Genomic DNA, 13,257 nt, shown 5'->3' with positions numbered 1-13,257 from the left:
TCTCTGCTGACTGCTGGCGCATCTCCTTGACGTGGTCTCAAGTTCCACGTGTTAGAAACAAGTCTAGAAAGCATCTGACTACAGATGTTTCACAGAAGTTTCACAGCAAACGTCTGACTGCAGATGTTTAAGAGACGTCGCAGAGGAAACTTCTTCTTGTCGACATCTATGAGACGTTTGAACACAGCGCAAGACGTTTGTAGTCATTTGAAGCTGTTCCGAGACGTTCGTAAGACGTTTTGTGTTTCGTGGGCTATCCTTTATAGCTGCAAATGCCTCTCGTTTTGTGCACCTGTGCTTGTCAATTAACTCCAGCACTTGAACTTCTTCCTTCCGCGCTGGACAGTCAGAATGGCTTGCTGAATGGCCACCACCGCACAAACAGCACTTCTCGTGCTTAGAAGAACACCCAGCGGGGTCGTGGCTCTCTCCGCACGCACAGCAACAAAAACTTGATTTACAGGCCTTGGCACTATGGCCAAACCTCCAGCAACTGCGGCACTGCAGGGGCAGGGATGTAAACTGATCAGCACGAAAAATCAATGGCCACACCTTGACTTCAGATGGGCAAGTCATCCCCGCAAACGCAGCTATAACTGACTCGGTTGGTGTCTTCGTCCTGTCCACTAGTCGACTGCACGGTGAATGGCGATCACGCCAGCCGAAGTTAGTTTCTCTAGCGTCTCAGACTATTCAGGAGCTAGTGCAGCACCGCCTGGTACTTAGCCGCAATCCAACAGCGTCAGCGAGAGGACCGGCCGTACGTGGCAAGATATTCTTGAGGTGCAGCCAAAAGGAACCATGTGCATTTGTGCATTCTTCCCATCACAAAACTTTCAGGAAGTACTCGTGAGTACTACAATATTCTAACCGTGCACGTTTCTTGAATTCCATGGGCGTAGTTACAGCGCTGTCTAGTGTTGTACATTTGTACTACTGCTGTGTAATTATAGACTATGTTCGGTCTGTAATATTTTCCATTTTTCGCGATGTTGCATGGTCGTGAGTGTGCAGTTATGTTGTGTACAGTTATTACGTTCTGAAATTTAGGCGTCTCTGTGCTGTCGTTTGAACATTCTTCATTCTTTGTGAATGAAAGATCTTGCGTGGTTGAAATGCAGTGTGATACACCCGAAGACGACAAGGAAGATAGATGTTCCTTATGTTGACGGGCAACTGAAGAAAAAGAAATGCACATATGAAGGTGGTGCCATGTTTTAAGAGGAAGAAAAAGAAGAAGAAGAAGGTGGAGATGGAGAGAACAAAAAGGAAGAGGTTTTTTCAGTCCTTCTACTATTCTACTTAGTTTTTACTAAGTAGAATACTACTTACTCACTCTCGGGCGTGCCGGTGGGCGGCATCATTCCCTCCCGTGTGCTCGTGTGCCCTGGACGCCATATTATTGAGGCTTGATTAGCAGAATGTTTAGCTAAGAGTGTGGGACCTGACTGATGGATTAGACCTTTGTTTATATTTCTGAAGGAATTTTGGGAATCTACATTAGCGTTTGCATTGGTAGCTAGCACTAATGGCTGCCTCCTCTACGCGAGTGGGGTTTGACGTGCGCACTGACGCGCAGTTGATCAGTTTGCCCTCGGGATTCGTTATGGCGATGGTCATCCGCCCTTGCATTGGACCGGCTGCATCCACGCAGAGCGTGTCCGGGCGGCCATCCCATTTCTTGCGCAGGCTTTCGGCTCTGGCGTTTTTTCATTCCGCGTTAAATGTCGGATGCGTATGGTATTTGATGAACATACTCGTAGATCTTCTTGTGGATCGATAGAGGAAGTTCCGTTCGTTGGTCGACCGTGTAGGGTACTTTGGGGTGCACTTTGCTTAGAAAGGACCAGCCTGTTTGAGTGATGGGCAGGCGGTTGAGCTGTAACAGTCTTTGCGCCTCCCCAGATTTCTTGGAATGTGTTGTGGATGCCGAGTGACATGAGGCGCAAAAATGATGCTGTCTTTGGGAGACCCAGTGCTGTTTTGTAAGCCACCCGTATTAGTGATTCCAGTTTCGATGTTTCTGACTTAGTGAGGTGGAGGTAGGCCATCCGGTACATTATTCGTGAGACGACAAAAGCTTGCACCAGGCCAATTGCGTCTCTCTCTTTTATGCCATGGTGTAGTTGCAGATGCGGCTGAGCATCCTGGTTATCTGCTGCGTAGTAGTTGCGAGCTTTTTGACGGTCGTGGTGCTTGCCGGCCTTGTGGTATATACTGGCCCAGGATTCTAATTTTGGATGGCTTGGGGCTTTCGTATCGATCGGTGCGGATTGAGATGTTTTGGGCTAGAAGTTGTCTCTGGTTCTTGAGTACGGGCAGTTCCGACTTCTCAGGGGCGCATTGTAGGCCTCGTATTTTTGCGCACAGGTGGACCACGTCGGCTGCTGCCTGGAGACGTTGTTCCACCTCTGCGTCGTTCCCGGTGCGGCACCAGACCGTGATGTCATCTGCGTAGATGGTGTGTTGTACGCCTTCGATTTTCTGAAGCTGAGATGGTAGGTCCTTCATCGAGGTTGAATAGCAAGGGTGACAGGACAACCCCCTGCGGAGCAGAGTTCCTCGCGGTCCAAGTGTGATGGGCTCAAATCGGAAGGATCCCAGGTTGAGGAGAGCCTGTCTCGATGTTAGGAAGTCTCTGGTGTAGTTGTATGTCTTTGGACCGCAGTTGACGTCGGCTAGGCCACTCAGTATACTGGAGTGGAAGATGTCGAATGCGCCTTTTAAATCAAGTGCTAAAACGTTCCTGGTTTCGGTTTCTGGAGGTTTCTCGAGAAGGTCTTTATATATGTAAATTTCTATCTACAGAGGTCTGCTTTGGCGCTATCTCCCCTCTGTGCATTTTGCCGTGAGCCTGAATCTATCTATCATTTTTGGCTCCATTGTCGCCGTTTCGCCTCTTTGAGAAGAAGGTTGCTGGAGGAGCCTTTGCAACACCTTGGCCTTAGTTTGAGCAGGCCGCTCTTGATTTCATTTGTCGCCATCACCCTTGGGTTCAGCCATAGGTCTGTTTATGCCACCGTTCAAAATTTTTTGCTGGAATCTCGACTGCCTTGCTAAATGTTACCATATTTTCCTTTCTATGCATTATTAAATTTGGCTTAATCAATTATCCTGTTTTTCTCTTTCTCTCTTTTTCATCCAAACTCATCCCTTTTCAGTACCCAGCAAACCACAAACCTCCCAGAGATGTCCAGATTAAGTCTAAACGTCTATGTACCGAGGCAAAATCTCTCAGACGTCTTATTTACCAACCTTTTCTCGTGGAAAAGCTGGAGACGTACCCACAACATTATATATGCCTTAATCTAGACTCCTCGTAGATATTACTTGTCACGTGCTGGGAGAGATGAGGCTTGGGCATGTTGGTAAGACATACTTAAGGGAAAGAAATATCGCACACGAGAAGACGGGACAAGCAAGGAGACACAGACAAGCGCTAACTTTCAACAGACGGTTTATTGCAAAATCGGGAGCATATATACACATGCATCAAGAAAGGCAACAAAGAACAGGAACGAAGATAACATCAACAAGACACACACCCCCTCGGCAGCCATCTGCTTATCGTGCCAGATATTCAAGCTCTTTTTTTGACAAATAAACGGAAGGTTCACTGACACAATCCGGTTCCGAACGCACGATGTTCGACGCTTCAACAATATCCCTGGTAAGTTGGTCGCGGTGATGGTACAAGATAACAGTATCTTCAAAAATTGGACGGCAAGAAGGGTCACAGTCACATGTCTTGCAATGCAAAGCCAGATGCCCGTCGACACCACCTCTGACTTTCTTCGCATGCTCTTTTAGGCGTACGTTGAGGCATCTGCCCGTTTACCCGATGTAGTATCTACCGCAAGACAAGGGGATCTTGTAGACTACCCCCAGCCGACAATGGACGTAGGTCTGCCTATGTCTGATAGTACAGTCGGGTCTACGCTTTTTGACCGGGCAACTCATTCTGTACAATCTCCCCAGCCTCTCAGGAGCCGTGAACACGACCTTAACATGAGACCGCTGACCCACCTTCTTGAGGTTGTGTGATACCTTATGCATATAAGGTATCACCGCGAACTTTTCTTTGTCTCTACTATCCTTTTTCTTTTTCCTGTCCTCTGCTATTTGTTCATGACTCAGGCGAGAAGCTTCCTTCCTTTTGCGATGCAAGCTTTCAGCAACCGAAGCTATCACGTGAGTCGGATAGCCCGCGCCCTGCAAACGTGTAACTTGCATGTTTAAACCCTCCTCGAACGTATGCCGGCATGACTTGTCAAGAGCATTGGACAGGAACGAAATAACGATATTTCTTTTGACACGTTTAGAATGCGCTGAACTGAATGGCAAAGGGGGCTTGTTAGCTCTGGGCTCGTATATCCAACAGGCATGGTCCTTTCGAAACCGCAGCCGCAGGTCTAAGAACCTAATGCTGTCATGCTCAGGCATTTCAGACGTGAATGTCAACGGGCAGAAACAATCACCAAAAGAATTTAAAATGCGCGTGACAATAGGGTGACTACTAACGAGAAGATTAGAACGTCCGACAAGAGGGTCAGTAAAAACAGACAGGTCAAAAGGAATTAAAAAGTCATTCACGTAACGAAAGATCTTTAAAATCTTTAGATCAGTTAGTCGCTCAAAAAGATCCTTGTCACAACGAGCTAAAAACAAGTCACTCAAAATCGGTGCGATGCTGGATCCGATGCAAACACCTTGCTGTTGCAGGAAAACGTTGTTGTCAAAGGTAACAAAAGTAGAAGTAAGGTAAACGGATAAAAGCTCTAAAAAACCTTCCGTACTCACGCCACATGTTCCGTGATGTTATCTTCGTTCCTGTTCTTTGTTGCCTTTCTGGACATGTGTATATATGCTCCCGATTTTGCAATAAACCGTCTGTTGAAAGTTAGCGCTTGTCTGTGTCTCCTCGCTTGTCCCGTCTTCTCGTGCGCGCTATTTCTTTCCCTTAAGAACGTGCTGGGAATCTAAGAGAGATATCATTGAAGAATTCCACATTTTTCAGTCATTCGATATTTCGTGCTGTCTTACCGCATTTAAAGATGGAAATTGCTGTTGACTATAAATTGGAGGCATAACCAGCGCTGCCTGTGTTTTTGTGTATTTTCGTGCTCGCTTCACGGCAACATTATCCTACCTAAACAGGAGAAAAATACTGGAAGTAGTAAAGACAAATCTGAATGCACACCCATCAGGTTTCTGACTCAACTGTACGCAGTTGGTTTGAAATGCCAGTCACTTTGGTCAGGATTCGCATTGTTATTTCATTACTATTCTTACTTTCAATTTATACCTTGTGCTACAGCCAACACAAGCTATCTCAGCTTAAGGTGTGAGGCCACACTGAAAAACTTTTTTTTTTATTCAGCAGCCAGGACTATAATAACCATTTTTTTCTGATTAAGCATGTTTTATTCAACTTATCCATCTATTTAAAAAACAAAAAATTGGTTCAATTCAACTTTTGGTCGTTAATTTTTCTCAAAAATATGTTAAATCTGCTAATCGCGCTAGCAATGATAACTAACTGCTGGAATGTTGAACTGAGGAAAGCTTTGGCATTTGTGTAACTGGATGTGTGACCTCATATTTGTTAAGAATAAACTTCTTGAGTCGCACTTTTTATCATCATCACCCTATGTCCACTGCTGGCCAAAAATTTCTCCAGTTAATCCTGTCCTGTGCCAGCGGCGGCCCCCTTATCCCAGCAAACTTCCGAACATCATCTGCCCACCTGACCTGATCCTCTCTGCTGCGCTTGCATTCTCTCTGAATCTAGCCCGTTACCCTAATGGCAATATGGTTATCTTGCCTTCATGTTACATGCGTTGCCCATATGCCTGTTCTGTTATTTCGACTATGATGTTTTTAACTTAAGTTAATAACATCGTAGTTGAAATAACAAAGCCGGCATAGGTCAAGAAAAAAAACGCAATTGGAAGCCAGCTGGTCCCAGTTGGGGGCCAAAGGGGAGGCAAATAGCTCCAGTTCCCAGTTTCTGGAAACTGGGAAACATCGGAAAATTGGATTGGGAAACTGGGAAACATCGTTTACCAGTCGAGCCAAATGGGAGGAACTGGGGACTAACTGGGAAGTGGTTCCATTTGTGGGTCAAGAAGGAAGCAAAAATTCCGAATTGAGGGCCAACTGGGCAGAACTAGTCATGGGTAAAAACCAAATGGGAAGTTTTGTTACTGCTTTTAGGGACGATGAGAAGGAAAAATTCAGGGGGGCACTTTGTTGACCTAAAGTGCGGTGAGGCGAAAGCCTTAAGCGCAGTGTTGCTGCTTCTGTCACTGATGTGTGGTTAAGATGTTAAGCTTCGCCTCTAAGAGCGGAACGCGACAGCGTCTTGCAACGCTGCCAGAGAGTCCATAGAACGCCATCGCCCGTTCGGTTCTATGCCTTGCTCGTCGGTAAATTGCTTTTTGAGGAAAGGAAATGTATATGTCTCTCAAACCTCGCCGTAACGGGAAGGGAGGAAGATGGGAGTGAACGAAGACCCCGTATTCACTAGACACGCCTTTGTTCATTCCAGACCATCGAGCTGGCATGGCGGAGTGGTAACGCGTGCTCGTCTCGCACTCCGGAGACCGGGGTTCGATTCCCAAGCTCGGCCAATTTCCTCCTCGGTTTTATTTATTTATCTGGTCTGGGTCGTGCTTACAATCCTGTGCATTAAATGTGTTTAATGGGAACTAGAGCAAGCTCAGCGCAAGGAGGTGATCGAAAACACTCGCTTCGTCGGGACAACCTTCAGTCTGCAGCTCGCCTATCCAGTTACTACACCACTGAATCAAATCAATAAATCCACATTCCTGTGCCTAAAATTATCATAGATGATAGCGCCCGTAAAAGACGGCAACAAACGACACGCCAGCGCAGAAATCTGCTTAGAAGTGCCGGTTTCCAGTCCGTACGCTACCTGGCCGACTACTCCTCGGGAAAAATCCTTGCTGTTTGCAATACTATTCCAGAATTTCCCCGAGCAGCGCCGCCGCACCAGTGGCTCGGTGGAGCAGCGTCGCCGCTGCGGTGCCAGCGTTTAGAATCCTGAGCCAGCAGAATATCATCATTGAAAAACGTAGCGTGAAAAACGAGACACAGAAAAGGTGAAGACAGGACACGAGCTCTAATCATCAATATCAATATCATCATGGTGGGCACAAACAACGAGACAGACGCGCACTGCATCGCCGCACTTACATCCAAGATGTGGGAAACCTGGCTTTCCGCCGTCGCCTTTGCGCGGCTCTGCCGGCCTCCCGCGTTGTTTCTCCTCTTTCCCTTGCTCCCGCCTCAGGCGGTGGAGAGGCGGCTGGGTGACTAATCACTGTCATTTAGCCACAGCTCCGCCCCGGCTCCCCAAGGGCCTTTGCCATTGGCGCCTTTTGGCGGGAATTTGGGACCCGCTTTGGGCGGCCGCGCGCTTTGCGACCGTCCGAGCGGGGCCCAGAGAGAGAGATCCCTCCGAGACAGCGTAAGGTGCGTACGTTACTGTTTGTCCGTGCCGGCCTTTGCCGTTCGGACCAGTGCTTACTCGAGCTCGCCCGCACGTGTCCTCTGACCTGCAGCGGCTCGAGCCTGTCCAGCGGGGTCCAGCGACCTCTGACAGGCGTACCTTGCGTTGAATGCCCACTCTCTCTCGCAACCGGCCCAACGGTCGACACGAGAGAGAGATCACAGCACTGCCGCGGGGACATTCTCCTGCAGCGGCGTGCTAGCGGTGCGCATTACTCGAGTCGCTTCGTGCGCGCAGCGGAGCCTTGCTCCTCGCGCGCCCCCTGGACGGGGTGACTATTGAGTGTGTGTGTACTGCTGAAGGACGACGTGAATAAACGTCTCCTTTGTGAACTTGGAGGCCTATTTCTTTGCGGCGAATCGCTCTCCTCCCAGCGGAGGTTGAGTGCGCCGCATCGGTGTCCCAGTGGTGTGTGGTGACGGCTGATCGGGGCCCTTGGCTCGCGCGAAGCTCGGACCCGCGGTGGGTGGTGGCCTGTGTCCACGTAGGAACCCACAACTGGCGCCCAACGTGCTAAGTCATTGGCGCTTACGCCTTTGATGGCACATTAGCCGAGCAGGTCGCCTTGACGATCACGCTTGCGCACCGTGTCTACCACCCCCAGCGCGGCACTCGGCAGCTACATGTCGGCTCCCTACGGAGTTGTAGCGTCGTTTGATGCGCTGGCTGCTGTTCCTTCGAATAGCTAGACACCGTGGTTGGCCGCGGCCCCCATTGGGGTTTACGGTGACACAACCCAAAATGTTGACCACGTGGCTCCCATTGGAGCTGTATCGGAAGCACCCTGCGGTGCATCCGCTGGTCACATGCCTCAGCTGTGCATGCTTTCCGCCCAGTGCGAAAGCAGTTCGTGTCACGCTGCCGCAACCGGCAGTTTCGAACAGCAGCAGCCGTGCCCCGCGAGCAGTCAATTCTGCTCTGGGAACGGCGAGGCGCTGGCCCGGTTCCCTGTGGAAACCACGCCGCTCATCGAACTAGGAGCCTTGCCTCCCTCGTTCGTGCAGCCCACCCAAGCCTCCACTGAGGCAGGGGTGCAGTGCGCTTAGTTGGCTGATGCGGCTCCGCGAGCCTGCGGGTCGGCTGGCGCGCTGGGCTCTCCTGATACAGCATTACGACTTTTCCGTGCAGTGTCGAAAGGGGAGCACAAACGTGGTAGCTGACGCGCTATCCCGTGCCCCACTCGCCAGCGGCGCCTTGACGCCTGTAGGCGGAGGGGGCGAAACAGCGGACGAGCCGCCGGGCGGCAAGGAGGGGGAGCCCGCAAACGGGTTAACCCATTCCGCTAACCAGGCAAGCAGCGCTTCGCAAAGCGGACGAGAGGCAAAGCTCTTCGTGAGCGCCTCGGAGTTGCCGACGCGAACGGAAATTTTGGCTGCAAACCTGAGTGGGGACGAGACCAGGCTCCCCTCTGGGATGACTGGAATCGTTTTCAGCCGTAAAGAGCTACTGAAAGCCCAGCAAAATGACCCCTTTTGTCGCGAGGTGAGCGACGGTCTCAGGGAGACGGAGCGCCGTGACGCTACTGGTATTGTAGCGGGCGCAGGGGGGCAGCAGCCAGCGTGTGTCGCGGCGAACCCCGGGGATTCATATTTGCTGGACAATGACGGGCTCGTGCTGAAGTACATAGCCACCGATGACGAGTCCATCGACCCGTTCAAGGTGGTTATCCCCAAAAGTCTAAGAGGCGCACTTTTGCGATTCTCTCATGACGAACCACTGGCCGGTCATCTGAGTGGCTCCAAAGTTTTTGCAAAACTGAGTCAATCGGTGACGTGGCCCGGCATGAAGCGTGACATTTTCCGCTATTGCCGTTCCTGCCATGTCTGTCAAGCGGTGAAGTCACGGGGCGGCAAGCCGCCTGGAATGATCAAACCGATTGACAGTGTGCGTCCGTGGCAGATGGCCACCTGCGATTTGATGGGGCCTTTCCCCAGGAGCAAGCAGGGGTTCATAGACCTGAAGGCCTACGCGTCACGGTCTGACGAGCTTGCGCCGGTACCCATTGGTATCAAAGGCAAGCGCAAAGGCACAACTGGTGCTGCGGAACGCAAGCGTACGGAGCACCGGTACAATCTGAGGCGACGGTCACCGGTGTGATTGATGCCGGACGGCGGACTTTTCCGCAACCGAAGGCACGCAGCCTCAGCTAGCTGGCGAGCTTTCTCGTCAGGCCCTACCCAGGCGAAGCACGGTGTGTTATTTTTTTTTTGTTTTGTTTTGGCAGCATGCTCAGTTCCAGCCTTGTGTGTTTATCAGTTTATTTATTTGTTGCTTGCGTCAGTTTCTAGCCACTTTCGTTTCCTGCTTGTACGTCTGTTTTCGTTCTAACGTACCAGACTTGTACATAGGCAAACTTCAGCCAGCTCGTGCTTGCTCTTATCTTCTAGAAGGAATAGATTGGATTAGGTGTCGTTTGTACAGCGCGCCTTTTCTCATTTCCGGCCCGACTGTGGGTGGTTGGCTCGTTAAGGAGCCGTGTGTCGCGGTGCGAGTTTTGTGCGGCCCGTATGGAGGGGAAGTTGGCGGGGCATTTGGGACGATGGGGGGGGGGGGGGGGGGGGCGGAAAGTGCACCCTTTGACCCTCGCCGCGGCGCCTCTGGACGCTTCTGATGGGGGGGTCGTTGTCGCCGACCAGCGTCCGCGCACATGCCGGTGTATGCATGTTTGTGGCTGTGGCTGTGTGCGCGCGTAACCATGAGCCAAGGCGACGCCTGTGAGTTGTGCCGTTGTGTTCTGCGTGGGCGCGAGGATGAGAAGGACCCCTCGCTGTGGCCAAGGTTACACATCTGGACGCCGCCGAACGTCCTCGCCCGTTTCAGCCGGCGTGAAAGGGGTGCACTAACTTTCTTGTGCCCGAACGTGATGTCGTGTCCAAGGGCGCGAGGTCAGTGCTCTGCCGCGGCCCCGTCGTCATCAACGCACCCTACATCAACGGAAAGAAGACCGCCATCAGTCGTTGGCCCTCCCAACCCGTTCAACTTGAAGTCTGCGAGCGGTGAGTCGCCGACAGGCCCACTGGGCCGCGCCATCGAACTTTGAGGCTGGCATCCACCTGTAACACAGCTGTACAGTGGTATTCACATCTCCTTGTGTACCGTGTATATAATCTGCTTTGATTTCTTGAAGCGTATGCAAGTGTTGTTTGCCTTGTTTTCCTTTTTTTTTACATTGTTGCGGCTGGAACTGAAGTGTATCTAGTTTTTTTTGTGTATTCATTTCTTTATTTTGAAACTGAAGTGTAGCTAGTTTTTTTTTGTGTGTATTCATTTCTTTATTTTTGGAACTGAAGTGTAGCTAGTTTTTTTTTGTGTATTCATTTCTTTATTTTGGAACTGAAGTGTAGCTAGTTTCTTTTTGTGTATTCATTTCTTTATTTTGGAACTGAAGTGTAGTTTTTTTTGTGTATTGATTTCTTTATTTTTGGCCGCGTGCTTTGCCGATGGGTAGGAGGGCATTTAAGGAGAGGGGGATGTGGGAATCTAGCTTTCCGCCGTCGCCTTTGCGCGGCTGTGCCGGCCGCCCGCGTTGTTTCTCCTCTTTCCCTTGCTCCCGCCTCAGGCGGTGGAGAGGCGGCTGGGTGACTAATCACTGTCATTTAGCCACAGCTCCGCCCCGGCTCCCCAAGGGCCTTTGCCATTGGCGCCTTTTGGCGGGAATCCGGGACCCGTTTTGGCGGCCGCGCATCCCGCGACCGTCCGAGCGGGGCCCAGAGAGAGATCCCTCCGAGACAGCGTAAGGTGCGTACGTTACTGTTTGTCCGTGCCGGCCTTGCCGTTCGGACCAGTGCTTACTCGAGCTCGCCCGCACGTGTCCTCTGACCTGCAGCGGCTCGAGCCTGTCACTCGGGGTCCAGCGACCTCAGACAGGCGTACCTTGCGTTGATTGCCCACTCTCTCTCGCAACCGGCCCAACGGTCGACACAAGAGAGAGATCACAGCACTGCCGCGGGGACATTCTCCTGCAGCGGCGTGTTAGCGGCGCGCATTGCTCGAGTCGCTTCGTGCGCGCAGCGGAGCCTTGACGATTGACGATTGACGGGTGACGATTGAGTGTGTGTGTACTGCTGAAGGACGACGTGAATAAACGTCTCCTTTGTGAACTTGGAGGCTTATTTCGGAACGGAAAACGGAAAAAAAAAACGGAAAAAAACTCGGAGATGTCACGTTAACGAGTAACTGCGCGCAAGATAACCGCAGTACTGTCTGGTAGAGGGAAAATGTGAGTAGTGACGCACAGCACACACCCTCATACGTTATGATGAAGCACTACAACGACAGAAGCGAACACGTAAACATGCATTCTACGCGCGGCGCCGGCGCGACCCGCAGTCCACCGGGCCGCGCGCGCCGATAGAGTAGGGGCGCGCCAGCAGCCTGCTTGTGAGGGTAAAAGCAGCGCGCGCCTCCTCTATTTTTACAATGCCTGCCGAGTAGGGCCGATCCGACCGTCCAAAACCCTCTCCTGTCCTCCTTTCCTACTCTCCCCCGTCGGCTAGCTTTCGCGCCTGCTGTGCATCTGTGGGGGAGAGGACCATCTGGGTGGCGCCAGACAACTGAAAGCGGACGAGGCCACTTTGTTATCATTTCTATCTTTCTTCGTGAGGCGGCGCTCTGCATCCTTCATGACCTAGGCACCGTATTCATGACCATCAGGCTGCCTGTCAGGTATGGACGCGTCATTGAGCGCGCTGTTCGTGGCGCTGCTCACCGTGAAGCACTGGTCATCGCAAAGCCGCTTCAGGCGCTGGTTTTAAAAGGAGTCAGACAGTGTGGCGCAACGGCGTTGGCCTTGCAACGGAAGGCTGTGGCGGCTTTGCCGAATCATGTCGGTCTTTTAGCTAAGCTACAACGCTGAAACATTCCGGGAGAGGAACTTAAACTGCTTGGCGAAAATATGAAATCAGATGGTAAACGTATTTAGTAATAAGTTATGCTATTTTGGCTTTGGATTCTATCACGTTCAGTAAGGAAAATTGGAGAATGAAATGAAGAAGGCTTGGCAAATCTTCACGACAAGGCATTTTTCAAGACTACCCGACAAGAATAGCTTTCAAGTCGTAGCTGTACTTTTGTCAAGATAAGCTGTCATTGTTACGACGACTAGATAAACATTATTCTCCGTCACTGGCAGCCTGCAGCTATACGATTGTTTTGAGAAGCGAAAAATGAACTTCATTCGCAAATATATGGCGCAGCAGCTGTTGCCAAAGCATATCGGAAGTTCTGCCTGGTCCTGACTGCAACCAGGCGCTAATAAAACGGTGCAAAACAAAGAAAAGCGCCTGAATAAAAAGAGGCAGATAAAGCGGAAATCAAAACCTCTTCAGCGCGTGCTCAGGGGCAGTCACCGTAAAGGCCGAACCGCAAGGCAGCGTTTCTTCGGCGCCGCGTCAGCGTCTCTTCTACCGGCGTTGTCGTTCGGCGCCGCAAGAGAGGGCGACCAAACACATGAGGGCGCACGAACTGGCGTCTCCACCCGGGCGTTAAGTGTGTTTTGATTGTTGTTGAGCTCCGCTCGCGCACGAGATGCTTTGTCCTCCTCGTGCGTACAAAAGTGGTTGCGCTACAATGCAAACTTCTTAAGGCTGTAAATACCTGCTAATACAAGCACCAATTCTAAAAATGTGAATGGCTATAAATACAAAGAGTTGTATATAATATTACTGTAAATTGTTGTAAATATATGTGAATAAATGCACGTAAACGTCAACTTCTTTTGTACT

The 13,257-nt window shown here is 50.8% G+C and overlaps 1 protein-coding gene across 1 annotated transcript in view; it reads left to right on the top strand.

Annotated features, from left to right (window-relative positions):
- LOC149355607 (uncharacterized) overlaps window positions 1–13,257 on the top strand; it is a 66,840-nt gene that overhangs the window by 46,674 nt on the left and 6,909 nt on the right. The window lies entirely within an intron of this gene.

Source organism: Amblyomma mixtum, chromosome 3, assembly GCF_055824585.1.
Source record: "Amblyomma mixtum isolate Tamu chromosome 3, ASM5582458v1, whole genome shotgun sequence".
Lineage (NCBI taxonomy): Eukaryota > Metazoa > Arthropoda > Arachnida > Ixodida > Ixodidae > Amblyomma > Amblyomma mixtum.
This window is presented reverse-complemented; position numbering and strand designations above follow the sequence as displayed.